The sequence below is a fragment of the Phyllobates terribilis genome, unplaced genomic scaffold (genome assembly GCF_046119375.1).
Source record: "Phyllobates terribilis strain yellow unplaced genomic scaffold, ASM4611937v1 Scaffold_2__4_contigs__length_985480577, whole genome shotgun sequence".
Taxonomy (NCBI): domain Eukaryota; kingdom Metazoa; phylum Chordata; class Amphibia; order Anura; family Dendrobatidae; genus Phyllobates; species Phyllobates terribilis.
The window spans coordinates 41,571,754-41,593,283 of NW_027362762.1; the positions used below are offsets into that span (position 1 = coordinate 41,571,754).

General features: G+C 30.7%; 1 protein-coding gene across 1 annotated transcript in view; it reads right to left on the reverse strand.

Annotated features, from left to right (window-relative positions):
* Window positions 1-21,530, reverse strand: part of PAAF1 (proteasomal ATPase associated factor 1) — a 63,575-nt gene that overhangs the window by 25,885 nt on the left and 16,160 nt on the right. The gene's annotated exons all lie outside the window — the stretch shown is intronic.

Below are 21,530 nucleotides of genomic sequence, written 5' to 3' on the forward strand. Positions count from 1 at the left end.
ATTATAGTAGTTATGTTCTTGTACATAGGGGGCAGTATTATAGTAGTTATATTCTTGTACATAGGGGGCAGTATTATAGTAGTCATATTCTTGTACATAGGGGCAGTATTATAATAGTCATATTCTTGTACATGGGGGGCAGTATTATAGCAGTTATATTCTTGTACATAGGAGCAGTATTATAGTAGTTATATTCTTGAACATAGGGGGCAGTATTATAGTAGTTATATTCTTGTACATAGGGGGCAGTATTATAGTAGTAGTTATATTCTTGTACATAGGAGCAGTATTATAGTAGTTATATTCTTGTACATAGGATACAGTATTATAGTAGTTATATTCTTGTACATAGGAGCAGTATTATAGTAGTTATATTCTTGTACATAGGGAGCAGCATTATAGTAGTTATATTCTTGTACATAGGGGCAGTATTATAGTAGTTATATTCTTGTACATAGGAGCAGTATTATAGTAGTTATATTCTTGAACATAGGGGGCAGTATTATAGGAGTTATATTCTTGTACATAGGGGGCAGTATTATAGTAGTAGTTATATTCTTGTACATAGGGGCAGTATTATAGTAGTTATATTCTTGTACATAGGGGCAGTATTATAGTAGTTATATTCTTGTACATAGGGGCAGTATTATAGTAGTTATATTCTTGTACATAGGGGCAGTATTTTAGTAGTTATATTCTTGTATATAGGAGCAGTATTATAGTAGTTATATTCTTGTACATAGGAGCAGTATTATAGTAGCTATATTCTTGTACATAGGGGGCAGTATTATAGTAGCTATATTCTTGTACATAGGAGCAGTATTATAGTAGTTATATTCTTGTACATAGGGGGCAGTATTATAGTAGTCATATTCTTGTACATAGGGGCAGTATTATAATAGTCATATTCTTGTACATGGGGGGCAGTATTATAGCAGTTATATTCTTGTACATAGGAGCAGTATTATAGTAGTTATATTCTTGAACATAGGGGGCAGTATTATAGTAGTTATATTCTTGTACATAGGGGGCAGTATTATAGTAGTAGTTATATTCTTGTACATAGGAGCAGTATTATAGTAGTTATATTCTTGTACATAGGATACAGTATTATAGTAGTTATATTCTTGTACATAGGAGCAGTATTATAGTAGTTATATTCTTGTACATAGGGAGCAGCATTATAGTAGTTATATTCTTGTACATAGGGGCAGTATTATAGTAGTTATATTCTTGTACATAGGAGCAGTATTATAGTAGTTATATTCTTGAACATAGGGGGCAGTATTATAGGAGTTATATTCTTGTACATAGGGGGCAGTATTATAGTAGTAGTTATATTCTTGTACATAGGGGCAGTATTATAGTAGTTATATTCTTGTACATAGGGGCAGTATTATAGTAGTTATATTCTTGTACATAGGGGCAGTATTATAGTAGTTATATTCTTGTACATAGGGGCAGTATTTTAGTAGTTATATTCTTGTATATAGGAGCAGTATTATAGTAGTTATATTCTTGTACATAGGAGCAGTATTATAGTAGCTATATTCTTGTACATAGGGGGCAGTATTATAGTAGCTATATTCTTGTACATAGGAGCAGTATTATAGTAGTTATATTCTTGTACATAGGGGCAGTATTATAGTAGTTATATTCTTGTACATAGGGGCAGTATTATAGTAGTTATATTCTTGTACATAGGGGCAGTATTATAGTAGTTATATTCTTGTACATAGGAGCAGTATTATAGTAGTTATATTCTTGTACATAGGAGCAGTATTATAGTTGTTATATTCTTCTACATAAGGGGCAGTATTATAGTAGTGATATTCTTGTACATAGGGAGCAGTATTATAATAGTTATATTCTTGTACATAGGAGCAGTATTATAATAGTTATATTCTTGTATATAGGGGTAGTATTATAGTAGTTATATTCTTGTACATAGGAGCAGTATTATAATAGTTATATTCTTGTACATAGGATACAGTATTATAGTAGTTATATTCTTGTACATAGGGAGCAGCATTATAGTAGTTATGTTCTTGTACATAGGGGGCAGTATTATAGTAGTTATATTCTTGTACACAGGGGCAGTATTATAGCAGTTATATTCTTGTACATAGGGGGCAGTATTATAGTAGTTATATTCTTGTACATAGGGGCAGTATTATAGTAGTCATATTCTTGTACATGGGGGGCAGTATTATAGTAGTTATATTCTTGTACATAGGAGCAGTATTATAGTAGTTAAATTCTTGAACATAGGGGGCAGTATTATAGTAGTTATATTCTTGTACATAGGGGGCAGTATTATAGTAGTAGTTATATTCTTGTACATAGGAGCAGTATTATAGTAGTTATATTCTTGTACATAGGATACAGTATTATAGTAGTTATATTCTTGTACATAGGAGCAGTATTATAGTAGTTATATTCTTGTACATAGGGAGCAGCATTATAGTAGTTATATTCTTGTACATAGGGGCAGTATTATAGTAGTTATATTCTTGTACATAGGAGCAGTATTATAGTAGTTATATTCTTGAACATAGGGGGCAGTATTATAGGAGTTATATTCTTGTACATAGGGGGCAGTATTATAGTAGTAGTTATATTCTTGTACATAGGGGCAGTATTATAGTAGTTATATTCTTGTATATAGGGGCAGTATTATAGTAGTTATATTCTTGTATATAGGAGCAGTATTATAGTAGTTATATTCTTGTACATAGGAGCAGTATTATAGTAGTTATATTCTTGTACATAGGGGGGCAGTATTATAGTAGCTATATTCTTGTACATAGGAGCAGTATTATAGTAGCTATATTCTTGTACATAGGAGCAGTATTATAGTAGTTATATTCTTGTACATAGGGGCAGTATTATAGTAGTTATATTCTTGTACATAGGGGCAGTATTATAGTAGTTATATTCTTGTACATAGGGGCAGTATTATAGTTGTTATATTCTTCTACATAAGGGGCAGTATTATAGTAGTGATATTCTTGTACATAGGGAGCAGTATTATAATAGTTATATTCTTGTACATAGGAGCAGTATTATAATAGTTATATTCTTGTATATAGGGGCAGTATTATAGTAGTTATATTCTTGTACATAGGATCAGTATTATAGTTGTTATATTCTTCTACATAAGGGGCAGTATTATAGTAGTTATATTCTTGTACATAGGAGGCAGTATTATAGTAGTTATATTCTTGTACATAGGGGGTAGTATTATAGTAGTTATATTCTTGTACATAGGGGGCAGTATTATAGTAGTTATATTCTTGTACATAGGAGCAGTATTATAGTAGTTATATTCTTGTACATAGGGAGCAGCATTATAGTAGTTATATTCTTGTACATAGGGAGCAGCATTATAGTAGTTATATTCTTGTACATAGGGGCAGTATTATAGTAGTTATATTCTTGTACATAGGAGCAGTATTATAGTAGTTATATTCTTGAACATAGGGGGCAGTATTATAGGAGTTATATTCTTGTACATAGGGGGCAGTATTATAGTAGTAGTTATATTCTTGTACATAGGGGCAGTATTATAGTAGTTATATTCTTGTACATGGGGCAGTATTATAGTAGTTATATTCTTGTACATAGGGGCAGTATTATAGTAGTTATATTCTTGTACATAGGGGCAGTATTTTAGTAGTTATATTCTTGTATATAGGAGCAGTATTATAGTAGTTATATTCTTGTACATAGGAGCAGTATTATAGTAGTTATATTCTTGTACATAGGGGGCAGTATTATAGTAGCTATATTCTTGTACATAGGAGCAGTATTATAGTAGTTATATTCTTGTACATAGGGGCAGTATTATAGTAGTTATATTCTTGTACATAGGGGCAGTATTATAGTAGTTATATTCTTGTACATAGGGGCAGTATTATAGTAGTTATATTCTTGTACATAGGGGGCAGTATTATAGTAGTTATATTCTTGTACATAGGGGCAGTATTATAGTAGTTATATTCTTGTACATAGGGGGCAGTATTATAGTAGTTATATTCTTGTACATAGGAGCAGTATTATAGTAGTTATATTCTTGTACATAGGAGCAGTATTATAGTTGTTATATTCTTCTACATAAGGAGCAGTATTATAGTAGTTATATTCTTGTACATAGGGGCAGTATTATAGTAGTTATATTCTTGTACATAGGAGCAGTATTATAGTAGTTATATTCTTGTACATAGGAGCAGTATTATAGTAGTTATATTCTTGTACATAGGGGCAGTATTATAGTAGTTATATTCTTGTACATAGGGGCAATATTATAGTAGTTATATTCTTGTATATAGGAGCAGTATTATAGTAGTTATATTCTTGTACATAGGGGCAGTATTATAGTAGTTATATTCTTATACATAGGGAGCAGTATTATAGTAGTTATATTCTTGTACATAGGAGCAGTATTATAGTAGTTATATTCTTGTATATAGGGGCAGTATTATAGTAGTTATATTCTTGTACATAGGGGCAATATTATAGTAGTTATATTCTTGTATATAGGAGCAGTATTATAGTAGTTATATTCTTGTACATAGGGGCAGTATTATAGTAGTTATATTCTTATACATAGGGAGCAGTATTATAGTAGTTATATTCTTGTACATAGGAGCAGTATTATAGTAGTTATATTCTTGTATATAGGGGCAGTATTATAGTAGTTATATTCTTGTACATAGGAGCAGTATTATAGTAGTTATATTCTTGTACATAGGAGCAGTATTATAGTAGTTATATTCTTGTACATAGGGAGCAGTATTATAGTAGTTATATTCTTGTACATAGGGGGCAGTATTATAGTAGTTATATTCTTGTACATAGGGGCAGTATTATAGTAGTTATGTTCTTGTACATAGGGGGCAGTATTATAGTAGTTATAGTCTTGTACATAGGGGCAGTATTATAGTAGTTATATTCTTGTACATAGGGGGCAGTATTATAGTAGTTATAGTCTTGTACATAGGGGGCAGTATTATAGTAGTTATATTCTTGTACATAAGAGCAGTAGTATAGTAGTTATATTGTTGTACATAGGGGGCAGTATTATAGTAGTTATATTCTTGTACATAGGAGCAGTATTATAGTAGTTATATTCTTGTACATAGGGGGCAGTATTATAGTAGTTATATTCTTGTACATAGGAGCAGTATTATAGTAGTTATATTCTTGTACATAGGGAGCAGTATTATAGTAGTTATATTCTTGTACATAGGGATCAGTATTATAGTAGTTATATTCTTGTACATACGGACAGTATTATAGTAGTTATATTCTTGCACATAGGAGCAGTATTATAGTAGTTATATTCTTGTACATAGGGGGCAGTATTATAGTAGTTATATTCTTGTACATAGGGGCAGTATTATAGTAGTTATATTCTTGTACATAGGAGCAGTATTATAGTAGTTATATTCTTGTACATAGGAGCAGTATTATAGTAGTTATATTCTTGTACATAGGAGCAGTATTATAGTAGTTATATTCTTGTATATAGGAGCAGTATTATAGTAGTTATATTCTTGTATATAGGAGCAGTATTATAGTAGTTATATTCTTGTACATAGGAGCAGTATTATAGTAGTTATATTCTTGTACATAGGAGCAGTATTATAGTAGTTATATTCTTGTACATAGGGGGCAGTATTATAGTAGTTATATTCTTGTACATAGGAGCAGTATTATAGTAGTTATATTCTTCTACATAGGAGCAGTATTATAGTAGTTATATTCTTGTACATAGAGGCAGTATTATAGTAGTTATATTCTTGTACATAGGGGCAGTATTATAGTATATTCTTGTACATAGGGGGCAGTATTATAGTAGTTATATTCTTGTACATAGGGGCAGTATTATAGTAGTTATATTCTTGTACATAGGGGCAGCATTATAGTAGTTATATTCTTGTACATAGGAGCAGTATTATAGTAGTTATATTATTGTACATAGGAGCAGTATTATAGTTGTTATATTTTTCTACATAAGGGGCAGTATTATAGTAGTTATATTCTTGTACATAGGGGGCAGTATTATAGTAGTTATATTCTTGTACATAGGGGGCAGTATTATAGTAGTTATATTCTTGTACATAGGGGGCAGTATTATAGTAGTTATATTCTTATACATAGGGAGCAGTATTATAGTAGTTATATTCTTGTACATAGGGGGCAGTATTATAGTAGTTATATTCTTGTACATAGGGGCAGTATTATAGTAGTTATATTCTTGTACATAGGGGCAGCATTATAGTAGTTATATTCTTGTACATAGGAGCAGTATTATAGTAGTTATATTATTGTACATAGGAGCAGTATTATAGTTGTTATATTTTTCTACATAAGGGGCAGTATTATAGTAGTTATATTCTTGTACATAGGGGGCAGTATTATAGTAGTTATATTCTTGTACATAGGGGGCAGTATTATAGTAGTTATATTCTTGTACATAGGGGGCAGTATTATAGTAGTTATATTCTTATACATAGGGAGCAGTATTATAGTAGTTATATTCTTGTACATAGGAGCAGTATTATAGTAGTTATATTCTTATACATAGGGAGCAGTATTATAGTAGTTATATTCTTGTACATAGGGGGCAGTATTATAGTAGTTATATTCTTATACATAGGAGCAGTATTATAGGAGTTATATTCTTGTACATAGGGGGCAGTATTATAGTAGTAGTTATATTCTTGTACATAGGGGCAGTATTATAGTAGTTATATTCTTGTACATGGGGCAGTATTATAGTAGTTATATTCTTGTACATAGGGGCAGTATTATAGTAGTTATATTCTTGTACATAGGGGCAGTATTTTAGTAGTTATATTCTTGTATATAGGAGCAGTATTATAGTAGTTATATTCTTGTACATAGGAGCAGTATTATAGTAGTTATATTCTTGTACATAGGGGGCAGTATTATAGTAGCTATATTCTTGTACATAGGAGCAGTATTATAGTAGTTATATTCTTGTACATAGGGGCAGTATTATAGTAGTTATATTCTTGTACATAGGGGCAGTATTATAGTAGTTATATTCTTGTACATAGGGGCAGTATTATAGTAGTTATATTCTTGTACATAGGGGGCAGTATTATAGTAGTTATATTCTTGTACATAGGGGGCAGTATTATAGTAGTTATATTCTTGTACATAGGGGCAGTATTATAGTAGTTATATTCTTGTACATAGGGGGCAGTATTATAGTAGTTATATTCTTGTACATAGGAGCAGTATTATAGTAGTTATATTCTTGTACATAGGAGCAGTATTATAGTTGTTATATTCTTCTACATAAGGAGCAGTATTATAGTAGTTATATTCTTGTACATAGGGGCAGTATTATAGTAGTTATATTCTTGTACATAGGAGCAGTATTATAGTAGTTATATTCTTGTACATAGGAGCAGTATTATAGTAGTTATATTCTTGTACATAGGGGCAGTATTATAGTAGTTATATTCTTGTACATAGGGGCAATATTATAGTAGTTATATTCTTGTATATAGGAGCAGTATTATAGTAGTTATATTCTTGTACATAGGGGCAGTATTATAGTAGTTATATTCTTATACATAGGGAGCAGTATTATAGTAGTTATATTCTTGTACATAGGAGCAGTATTATAGTAGTTATATTCTTGTATATAGGGGCAGTATTATAGTAGTTATATTCTTGTACATAGGGGCAATATTATAGTAGTTATATTCTTGTATATAGGAGCAGTATTATAGTAGTTATATTCTTGTACATAGGGGCAGTATTATAGTAGTTATATTCTTATACATAGGGAGCAGTATTATAGTAGTTATATTCTTGTACATAGGAGCAGTATTATAGTAGTTATATTCTTGTATATAGGGGCAGTATTATAGTAGTTATATTCTTGTACATAGGAGCAGTATTATAGTAGTTATATTCTTGTACATAGGAGCAGTATTATAGTAGTTATATTCTTGTACATAGGGAGCAGTATTATAGTAGTTATATTCTTGTACATAGGGGGCAGTATTATAGTAGTTATATTCTTGTACATAGGGGCAGTATTATAGTAGTTATGTTCTTGTACATAGGGGGCAGTATTATAGTAGTTATAGTCTTGTACATAGGGGCAGTATTATAGTAGTTATATTCTTGTACATAGGGGGCAGTATTATAGTAGTTATAGTCTTGTACATAGGGGGCAGTATTATAGTAGTTATATTCTTGTACATAAGAGCAGTAGTATAGTAGTTATATTGTTGTACATAGGGGGCAGTATTATAGTAGTTATATTCTTGTACATAGGAGCAGTATTATAGTAGTTATATTCTTGTACATAGGGGGCAGTATTATAGTAGTTATATTCTTGTACATAGGGAGCAGTATTATAGTAGTTATATTCTTGTACATAGGGATCAGTATTATAGTAGTTATATTCTTGTACATACGGACAGTATTATAGTAGTTATATTCTTGCACATAGGAGCAGTATTATAGTAGTTATATTCTTGTACATAGGGGGCAGTATTATAGTAGTTATATTCTTGTACATAGGGGCAGTATTATAGTAGTTATATTCTTGTACATAGGAGCAGTATTATATTAGTTATATTCTTGTACATAGGAGCAGTATTATAGTAGTTATATTCTTGTACATAGGAGCAGTATTATAGTAGTTATATTCTTGTATATAGGAGCAGTATTATAGTAGTTATATTCTTGTATATAGGAGCAGTATTATAGTAGTTATATTCTTGTACATAGGAGCAGTATTATAGTAGTTATATTCTTGTACATAGGAGCAGTATTATAGTAGTTATATTCTTGTACATAGGAGCAGTATTATAGTAGTTATATTCTTGTACATAGAGGCAGTATTATAGTAGTTATATTCTTGTACATAGGGGCAGTATTATAGTATATTCTTGCACATAGGGGGCAGTATTATAGTAGTTATATTCTTGTACATAGCAGTATTATAGTAGTTATATTCTTGTGCATAGGGGGCAGTATTATAGTAGTTATATTCTTGTACATAGGGGCAGTATTATGGTAGTTATATTCTTGTACATAGGGGGCAGTATTATAGTAGTTATATTCTTGTACATAGGGGGCAGTATTATAGTAGTTATATTCTTGTACATAGAGGCAGTATTATAGTAGTTATATTCTTGTACATAGGGGCAGTATTATAGTATATTCTTGTACATAGGGGGCAGTATTATAGTAGTTATATTCTTGTACATAGGAGCAGTATTATAGTAGTTATATTCTTGTACATAGGAGCAGCATTATAGTAGTTATATTATTGTACATAGGAGCAGTATTATAGTTGTTATATTTTTCTACATAAGGGGCAGTATTATAGTAGTTATATTCTTGTACATAGGGGGCAGTATTATAGTAGTTATATTCTTGTACATAGGGGGCAGTATTATAGTAGTTATATTCTTGTACATAGGAGGCAGTATTATAGTAGCTATATTCTTGTACATAGGGGGCAGTATTATAGCAGTTATATTCTTGTACATAGGGGGCAGTATTATAGTAGTTATATTCTTATACATAGGGAGCAGTATTATAGTAGTTATATTCTTGTACATAGGAGCAGTATTATAGTAGTTATATTCTTATACATAGGGAGCAGTATTATAGTAGTTATATTCTTGTACATAGGGGGCAGTATTATAGTAGTTATATTCTTATACATAGGAGCAGTATTATAGTAGTTATATTCTTGTACATAGGGAGCAGTATTATAGTAGTTATATTCTTGTACAAGGGAGCAGTATTATAGTAGTTATATTCTTGTACATAGGGGCAGTATTATAGTAGTTATATTCTTGTACATAGGGGGCAGTATTATAGTAGTTATATTATTGCACATAGGGGGCAGTATTATAGTAGTTATATTCTTATACATAGGGAGCAGTATTATAGTAGTTATATTCTTGTACATAGGAGCAGTATTATAGTAGTTATATTCTTGTACATAGGGGGCAGTATTATAGTAGTTATATTCTTGTACATAGGAGCAGTATTATAGTAGTTATATTCGTATACATAGGGAGCAGTATTATAGTAGTTATATTCTTGTACATAGGGGGCAGTATTATAGTAGTTATATTCTTATACATAGGAGCAGTATTATAGTAGTTATATTCTTGTACATAGGGAGCAGTATTATAGTAGTTATATTCTTGTACAAGGGAGCAGTATTATAGTAGTTATATTCTTGTACATAGGGGGCAGTATTATAGTAGTTATATTCTTGTACATAGAGGCAGTATTATAGTAGTTATATTCTTGTACATAGGGGCAGTATTATAGTATATTCTTGTACATAGGGGGCAGTATTATAGTAGTTATATTCTTGTACATAGCAGTATTATAGTAGTTATATTCTTGTGCATAGGGGGCAGTATTATAGTAGTTATATTCTTGTACATAGGGAGCAGTATTATAGTAGTTATAGTCTTGTACATAGGGGCAGTATTATAATAGTTATATTCATGCACATAGGGGGCAGTATTATAGTAGTTATACTCTTGTACATAGGGGGCAGTATTATAGTAGTTATATTCTTGTACATAGAGGCAGTATTATAGTAGTTATATTCTTGCACATAGGGGCAGTATTATAGTATATTCTTGTACATAGGGGGCAGTATTATAGTAGTTATATTCTTGTACATAGCAGTATTATAGTAGTTATATTCTTGTACATAGGGGCAGTATTATAGTAGTTATATTGTTGTACATAGGGGGCAGTATTATAGTAGTTATATTCTTGTACATAGGGGGCAGTATTATAGTAGTTATATTCTTGTACATAGGGGGCAGTATTATGGTAGTTATATTCTTGTACATAGGGGGCAGTATTATAGTAGTTATATTCTTGTACATAGGAGCAGTATTATAGTAGTTATATTCTTGTACATAGGGGGCAGTATTATGGTAGTTATATTCTTGTACATAGGGGGCAGTATTATAGTAGTTATATTCTTGTACATAGGGGGCAGTATTATAGTAGTTATATTCTTGTACATAGGGAGCAGTATTATAGTAGTTATATTCTTGTACATAGGAGCAGTATTATAGTAGTTATATTCTTGTACATAGGGGCAGTATTATAGTAGTTATATTCTTGTACATAGGGGCAATATTATAGTAGTTATATTCTTGTATATAGGAGCAGTATTATAGTAGTTATATTCTTGTACATAGGGGCAGTATTATAGTAGTTATATTCTTATACATAGGGAGCAGTATTATAGTAGTTATATTCTTGTACATAGGAGCAGTATTATAGTAGTTATATTCTTGTATATAGGGGCAGTATTATAGTAGTTATATTCTTGTACATAGGGGCAATATTATAGTAGTTATATTCTTGTATATAGGAGCAGTATTATAGTAGTTATATTCTTGTACATAGGGGCAGTATTATAGTAGTTATATTCTTATACATAGGGAGCAGTATTATAGTAGTTATATTCTTGTACATAGGAGCAGTATTATAGTAGTTATATTCTTGTATATAGGGGCAGTATTATAGTAGTTATATTCTTGTACATAGGAGCAGTATTATAGTAGTTATATTCTTGTACATAGGAGCAGTATTATAGTAGTTATATTCTTGTTCATAGGGAGCAGTATTATAGTAGTTATATTCTTGTACATAGGGGGCAGTATTATAGTAGTTATATTCTTGTACATAGGGGCAGTATTATAGTAGTTATGTTCTTGTACATAGGGGGCAGTATTATAGTAGTTATAGTCTTGTACATAGGGGCAGTATTATAGTAGTTATATTCTTGTACATAGGGGGCAGTATTATAGTAGTTATAGTCTTGTACATAGGGGGCAGTATTATAGTAGTTATATTCTTGTACATAAGAGCAGTAGTATAGTAGTTATATTGTTGTACATAGGGGGCAGTATTATGGTAGTTACATTCTTGTACATAGGAGCAGTATTATAGTAGTTATATTCTTGTACATAGGGGGCAGTATTATAGTAGTTATATTCTTGTACATAGGAGCAGTATTATAGTAGTTATATTCTTGTACATAGGGAGCAGTATTATAGTAGTTATATTCTTGTACATAGGGATCAGTATTATAGTAGTTATATTCTTGTACATACGGACAGTATTATAGTAGTTATATTCTTGCACATAGGAGCAGTATTATAGTAGTTATATTCTTGTACATAGGGGGCAGTATTATAGTAGTTATATTCTTGTACATAGGGGCAGTATTATAGTAGTTATATTCTTGTACATAGGAGCAGTATTATAGTAGTTATATTCTTGTACATAGGAGCAGTATTATAGTAGTTATATTCTTGTACATAGGAGCAGTATTATAGTAGTTATATTCTTGTATATAGGAGCAGTATTATAGTAGTTATATTCTTGTATATAGGAGCAGTATTATAGTAGTTATATTCTTGTACATAGGAGCAGTATTATAGTAGTTATATTCTTGTACATAGGGGGCAGTATTATAGTAGTAGTTATATTCTTGTACATAGGAGTCGTATTATAGTAGTTATATTCTTGTACATAGGATACAGTATTATAGTAGTTATATTCTTGTACATAGGAGCAGTATTATAGTAGTTATATTCTTGTACATAGGGAGCATCATTATAGTAGTTATATTCTTGTACATAGGGGCAGTATTATAGTAGTTATATTCTTGTACATAGGAGCAGTATTATAGTAGTTATATTCTTGAACATAGGGGGCAGTATTATAGTAGTTATATTCTTGTACATAGGGAGCAGTATTATAGTAGTAGTTATATTCTTGTACATAGGGAGCAGTATTATAGTAGTAGTTATATTCTTTTACATAGGGGCAGTATTATAGTAGTTATATTCTTGTACATAGGGGCAGTATTATAGTAGTTATATTCTTGTACATAGGGGCAGTATTATAGTAGTTATATTCTTGTACATAGGGGCAGTATTATAGTAGTTATATTCTTGTATATAGGAGCAGTATTATAGTAGTTATATTCTTGTACATAGGGGCAGTATTATAGTAGTTATATTCTTGTACATAGGAACAGTATTATAGTAGTTATATTCTTGTACATAGGGGGCAGTATTATAGTAGCAATATTCTTGTACATAGGAGCAGTATTATAGTAGTTATATTCTTGTACATAGGGGCAGTATTATAGTAGTTATATTCTTGTACATAGGGGCAGTATTATAGTAGTTATATTCTTGTACATAGGGGCAGTATTATAGTAGTTATATTCTTGTACATAGGGGGCAGTATTATAGTAGTTATATTCTTGTACATAGGGGCAGTATTATAGTAGTTATATTCTTGTACATAGGGGGCAGTATTATAGTAGTTATATTCTTGTACATAGGAGCAGTATTATAGTAGTTATATTCTTGTACATAGGAGCAGTATTATAGTTGTTATATTCTTCTACATAAGGGGCAGTATTATAGTAGTTATATTCTTGTACATAGGGGGCAGTATTATAGTAGTTATATTCTTATACATAGGGGGCAGTATTATAGTAGTTATATTCTTATACATAGGGAGCAGTATTATAGTAGTTATATTCTTATACATAGGGGCAGTATTATAGTAGCTATATTCTTGTACATAGGGGGCAGTATTATAGTAGTTATATTTTTGTACATAGGGGGCAGTATTATAGTAGTTATATTCTTGTACATAGGGGGCAGTATTATAGTAGTATATTCTTGTACATAGGAGCAGTATTATAGTAGTTATATTCTTGTACATAGGAGCAGTATTATAGTAGTTATATTCTTGTACATAGGGGCAGTATTATAGTAGTTATATTCTTGTACATAGGGGGTAGTATTATAGTAGTTATATTCTTGTACATAGGAGCAGTATTATAGTAGTTATATTCTTGTACATAGGATACAGTATTATAGTAGTTATATTCTTGTACATAGGGAGCAGCATTATAGTAGTTATGTTCTTGTACATAGGGGGCAGTATTATAGTAGTTATATTCTTGTACATAGGGGGCAGTATTATAGTAGTCATATTCTTGTACATAGGGGCAGTATTATTATAGTCATATTCTTGTACATGGGGGGCAGTATTATAGCAGTTATATTCTTGTACATAGGAGCAGTATTATAGTAGTTATATTCTTGAACATAGGGGGCAGTATTATAGTAGTTATATTCTTGTACATAGGGGGCAGTATTATAGTAGTAGTTATATTCTTGTACATAGGAGCAGTATTATAGTAGTTATATTCTTGTACATAGGATACAGTATTATAGTAGTTATATTCTTGTACATAGGAGCAGTATTATAGTAGTTATATTCTTGTACATAGGGAGCAGCATTATAGTAGTTATATTCTTGTACATAGGGGCAGTATTATAGTAGTTATATTCTTGTACATAGGAGCAGTATTATAGTAGTTATATTCTTGAACATAGGGGGCAGTATTATAGGAGTTATATTCTTGTACATAGGGGGCAGTATTATAGTAGTAGTTATATTCTTGTACATAGGGGCAGTATTATAGTAGTTATATTCTTGTACATAGGGGCAGTATTATAGTAGTTATATTCTTGTACATAGGGGCAGTATTATAGTAGTTATATTCTTGTACATAGGGGCAGTATTTTAGTAGTTATATTCTTGTATATAGGAGCAGTATTATAGTAGTTATATTCTTGTACATAGGAGCAGTATTATAGTAGCTATATTCTTGTACATAGGGGGCAGTATTATAGTAGCTATATTCTTGTACATAGGAGCAGTATTATAGTAGTTATATTCTTGTACATAGGGGGCAGTATTATAGTAGTCATATTCTTGTACATAGGGGCAGTATTATAATAGTCATATTCTTGTACATGGGGGGCAGTATTATAGCAGTTATATTCTTGTACATAGGAGCAGTATTATAGTAGTTATATTCTTGAACATAGGGGGCAGTATTATAGTAGTTATATTCTTGTACATAGGGGGCAGTATTATAGTAGTAGTTATATTCTTGTACATAGGAGCAGTATTATAGTAGTTATATTCTTGTACATAGGATACAGTATTATAGTAGTTATATTCTTGTACATAGGAGCAGTATTATAGTAGTTATATTCTTGTACATAGGGAGCAGCATTATAGTAGTTATATTCTTGTACATAGGGGCAGTATTATAGTAGTTATATTCTTGTACATAGGAGCAGTATTATAGTAGTTATATTCTTGAACATAGGGGGCAGTATTATAGGAGTTATATTCTTGTACATAGGGGGCAGTATTATAGTAGTAGTTATATTCTTGTACATAGGGGCAGTATTATAGTAGTTATATTCTTGTACATAGGGGCAGTATTATAGTAGTTATATTCTTGTACATAGGGGCAGTATTATAGTAGTTATATTCTTGTACATAGGGGCAGTATTTTAGTAGTTATATTCTTGTATATAGGAGCAGTATTATAGTAGTTATATTCTTGTACATAGGAGCAGTATTATAGTAGCTATATTCTTCTACATAGGGGGCAGTATTATAGTAGCTATATTCTTGTACATAGGAGCAGTATTATAGTAGTTATATTCTTGTACATAGGGGCAGTATTATAGTAGTTATATTCTTGTACATAGGGGCAGTATTATAGTAGTTATATTCTTGTACATAGGGGCAGTATTATAGTAGTTATATTCTTGTACATAGGAGCAGTATTATAGTAGTTATATTCTTGTACATAGGAGCAGTATTATAGTTGTTATATTCTTCTACATAAGGGGCAGTATTATAGTAGTGATATTCTTGTACATAGGGAGCAGTATTATAATAGTTATATTCTTGTACATAGGAGCAGTATTATAATAGTTATATTCTTGTATATAGGGGTAGTATTATAGTAGTTATATTCTTGTACATAGGAGCAGTATTATAATAGTTATATTCTTGTACATAGGATACAGTATTATAGTAGTTATATTCTTGTACATAGGGAGCAGCATTATAGTAGTTATGTTCTTGTACATAGGGGGCAGTATTATAGTAGTTATATTCTTGTACACAGGGGCAGTATTATAGCAGTTATATTCTTGTACATAGGGGGCAGTATTATAGTAGTTATATTCTTGTACATAGGGGCAGTATTATAGTAGTCATATTCTTGTACATGGGGGGCAGTATTATAGTAGTTATATTCTTGTACATAGGAGCAGTATTATAGTAGTTAAATTCTTGAACATAGGGGGCAGTATTATAGTAGTTATATTCTTGTACATAGGGGGCAGTATTATAGTAGTAGTTATATTCTTGTACATAGGAGCAGTATTATAGTAGTTATATTCTTGTACATAGGATACAGTATTATAGTAGTTATATTCTTGTACATAGGAGCAGTATTATAGTAGTTATATTCTTGTACATAGGGAGCAGCATTATAGTAGTTATATTCTTGTACATAGGGGCAGTATTATAGTAGTTATATTCTTGTACATAGGAGCAGTATTATAGTAGTTATATTCTTGAACATAGGGGGCAGTATTATAGGAGTTATATTCTTGTACATAGGGGGCAGTATTATAGTAGTAGTTATATTCTTGTACATAGGGGCAGTATTATAGTAGTTATATTCTTGTATATAGGGGCAGTATTATAGTAGTTATATTCTTGTATATAGGAGCAGTATTATAGTAGTTATATTCTTGTACATAGGAGCAGTATTATAGTAGTTATATTCTTGTACATAGGGGGGCAGTATTATAGTAGCTATATTCTTGTACATAGGAGCAGTATTATAGTAGCTATATTCTTGTACATAGGAGCAGTATTATAGTAGTTATATTCTTGTACATAGGGGCAGTATTATAGTAGTTATATTCTTGTACATAGGGGCAGTATTATAGTAGTTATATTCTTGTACATAGGGGCAGTATTATAGTTGTTATATTCTTCTACATAAGGGGCAGTATTATAGTAGTGATATTCTTGTACATAGGGAGCAGTATTATAATAGTTATATTCTTGTACATAGGAGCAGTATTATAATAGTTATATTCTTGTATATAGGGGCAGTATTATAGTAGTTATATTCTTGTACATAGGATCAGTATTATAGTTGTTATATTCTTCTACATAAGGGGCAGTATTATAGTAGTTATATTCTTGTACATAGGAGGCAGTATTATAGTAGTTATATTCTTGTACATAGGGGGTAGTATTATAGTAGTTATATTCTTGTACATAGGGGGCAGTATTATAGTAGTTATATTCTTGTACATAGGAGCAGTATTATAGTAGTTATATTCTTGTACATAGGGAGCAGCATTATAGTAGTTATATTCTTGTACATAGGGAGCAGCATTATAGTAGTTATATTCTTGTACATAGGGGCAGTATTATAGTAGTTATATTCTTGTACATAGGAGCAGTATTATAGTAGTTATATTCTTGAACATAGGGGGCAGTATTATAGGAGTTATATTCTTGTACATAGGGGGCAGTATTATAGTAGTAGTTATATTCTTGTACATAGGGGCAGTATTATAGTAGTTATATTCTTGTACATGGGGCAGTATTATAGTAGTTATATTCTTGTACATAGGGGCAGTATTATAGTAGTTATATTCTTGTACATAGGGGCAGTATTTTAGTAGTTATATTCTTGTATATAGGAGCAGTATTATAGTAGTTATATTCTTGTACATAGGAGCAGTATTATAGTAGTTATATTCTTGCACATAGGGGGCAGTATTATAGTAGCTATATTCTTGTACATAGGAGCAGTATTATAGTAGTTATATTCTTGTACATAGGGGCAGTATTATAGTAGTTATATTCTTGTACATAGGGGCAGTATTATAGTAGTTATATTCTTGTACATAGGGGCAGTATTATAGTAGTTATATTCTTGTACATAGGGGGCAGTATTATAGTAGTTATATTCTTGTACATAGGGGCAGTATTATAGTAGTTATATTCTTGTACATAGGGGGCAGTATTATAGTAGTTATATTCTTGTACATAGGAGCAGTATTATAGTAGTTATATTCTTGTACATAGGAGCAGTATTATAGTTGTTATATTCTTCTACATAAGGAGCAGTATTATAGTAGTTATATTCTTGTACATAGGGGCAGTATTATAGTAGTTATATTCTTGTACATAGGAGCAGTATTATAGTAGTTATATTCTTGTACATAGGAGCAGTATTATAGTAGTTATATTCTTGTACATAGGGGCAGTATTATAGTAGTTATATTCTTGTACATAGGGGCAATATTATAGTAGTTATATTCTTGTATATAGGAGCAGTATTATAGTAGTTATATTCTTGTACATAGGGGCAGTATTATAGTAGTTATATTCTTATACATAGGGAGCAGTATTATAGTAGTTATATTCTTGTACATAGGAGCAGTATTATAGTAGTTATATTCTTGTATATAGGGGCAGTATTATAGTAGTTATATTCTTGTACATAGGGGCAATATTATAGTAGTTATATTCTTGTATATAGGAGCAGTATTATAGTAGTTATATTCTTGTACATAGGGGCAGTATTATAGTAGTTATATTCTTATACATAGGGAGCAGTATTATAGTAGTTATATTCTTGTACATAGGAGCAGTATTATAGTAGTTATATTCTTGTATATAGGGGCAGTATTATAGTAGTTATATTCTTGTACATAGGAGCAGTATTATAGTAGTTATATTCTTGTACATAGGAGCAGTATTATAGTAGTTATATTCTTGTACATAGGGAGCAGTATTATAGTAGTTATATTCTTGTACATAGGGGGTAGTATTATAGTAGTTATATTCTTGTACATAGGGGCAGTATTATAGTAGTTATGTTCTTGTACATAGGGGGCAGTATTATAGTAGTTATAGTCTTGTACATAGGGGCAGTATTATAGTAGTTATATTCTTGTACATAGGGGGCAGTATTATAGTAGTTATAGTCTTGTACATAGGGGGCAGTATTATAGTAGTTATATTCTTGTACATAAGAGCAGTAGTATAGTAGTTATATTGTTGTACATAGGGGGCAGTATTATAGTAGTTATATTCTTGTACATAGGAGCAGTATTATAGTAGTTATATTCTTGTACATAGGGGGCAGTATTATAGTAGTTATATTCTTGTACATAGGAGCAGTATTATAGTAGTTATATTCTTGTACATAGGGAGCAGTATTATAGTAGTTATATTCTTGTACATAGGGATCAGTATTATAGTAGTTATATTCTTGTACATACGGACAGTATTATAGTAGTTATATTCTTGCACATAGGAGCAGTATTATAGTAGTTATATTCTTGTACATAGGGGGCAGTATTATAGTAGTTATATTCTTGTACATAGGGGCAGTATTATAGTAGTTATATTCTTGTACATAGGAGCAGTATTATAGTAGTTATATTCTTGTACATAGGAGCAGTATTATAGTAGTTATATTCTTGTACATAGGAGCAGTATTATAGTAGTTATATTCTTGTATATAGGAGCAGTATTATAGTAGTTATATTCTTGTATATAGGAGCAGTATTATAGTAGTTATATTCTTGTACATAGGAGCAGTATTATAGTAGTTATATTCTTGTACATAGGAGCAGTATTATAGTAGTTATATTCTTGTACATAGGGGGCAGTATTATAGTAGTTATATTCTTGTACATAGGAGCAGTATTATAGTAGTTATATTCTTGTACATAGGAGCAGTATTATAGTAGTTATATTCTTGTACATAGAGGCAGTATTATAGTAGTTATATTCTTGTACATAGGGGCAGTATTATAGTATATTCTTGTACATAGGGGGCAGTATTATAGTAGTTATATTCTTGTACATAGGGGCAGTATTATAGTAGTTATATTCTTGTACATAGGGGCAGCATTATAGTAGTTATATTCTTGTACATAGGAGCAGTATTATAGTAGTTATATTATTGTACATAGGAGCAGTATTATAGTTGTTATATTTTTCTACATAAGGGGCAGTATTATAGTAGTTATATTCTTGTACATAGGGGGCAGTATTATAGTAGTTATATTCTTGTACATAGGGGGCAGTATTATAGTAGTTATATTCTTGTACATAGGGGGCAGTATTATAGTAGTTATATTCTTATACATAGGGAGCAGTATTATAGTAGTTATATTCTTGTACATAGGGGGCAGTATTATAGTAGTTATATTCTTGTACATAGGGGCAGTATTATAGTAGTTATATTCTTGTACATAGGGGCAGCATTATAGTAGTTATATTCTTGTACATAGGAGCAGTATTATAGTAGTTATATTATTGTACATAGGAGCAGTATTATAGTTGTTATATTTTTCTACATAAGGGGCAGTATTATAGTAGTTATATTCTTGTACATAGGGGGCAGTATTATAGTAGTTATATTCTTGTACATAGGGGGCAGTATTATAGTAGTTATATTCTTGTACATAGGGGGCAGTATTATAGTAGTTATATTCTTATACATAGGGAGCAGTATTATAGTAGTTATATTCTTGTACATAGGAGCAGTATTATAGTAGTTATATTCTTATACATAGGGAGCAGTATTATAGTAGTTATATTCTTGTACATAGGGGGCAGTATTATAGTAGTTATATTCTTATACATAGGAGCAGTATTATAGGAGTTATATTCTTGTACATAGGGGGCAGTATTATAGTAGTAGTTATATTCTTGTACATAGGGGCAGTATTATAGTAGTTATATTCTTGTACATGGGGCAGTATTATAGTAGTTATATTCTTGTACATAGGGGCAGTATTATAGTAGTTATATTCTTGTACATAGGGGCAGTATTTTAGTAGTTATATTCTTGTATATAGGAGCAGTATTATAGTAGTTATATTCTTGTACATAGGAGCAGTATTATAGTAGTTATATTCTTGTACATAGGGGGCAGTATTATAGTAGCTATATTCTTGTACATAGGAGCAGTATTATAGTAGTTATATTCTTGTACATAGGGGCAGTATTATAGTAGTTATATTCTTGTACATAGGGGCAGTATTATAGTAGTTATATTCTTGTACATAGGGGCAGTATTATAGTAGTTATATTCTTGTACATAGGGGGCAGTATTATAGTAGTTATATTCTTGTACATAGGGGGCAGTATTATAGTAGTTATATTCTTGTACATAGGGGCAGTATTATAGTAGTTATATTCTTGTACATAGGGGGCAGTATTATAGTAGTTATATTCTTGTACATAGGAGCAGTATTATAGTAGTTATATTCTTGTACATAGGAGCAGTATTATAGTTGTTATATTCTTCTACATAAGGAGCAGTATTATAGTAGTTATATTCTTGTACATAGGGGCAGTATTATAGTAGTTATATTCTTGTACATAGGAGCAGTATTATAGTAGTTATATTCTTGTACATAGGAGCAGTATTATAGTAGTTATATTCTTGTACATAGGGGCAGTATTATAGTAGTTATATTCTTGTACATAGGGGCAATATTATAGTAGTTATATTCTTGTAT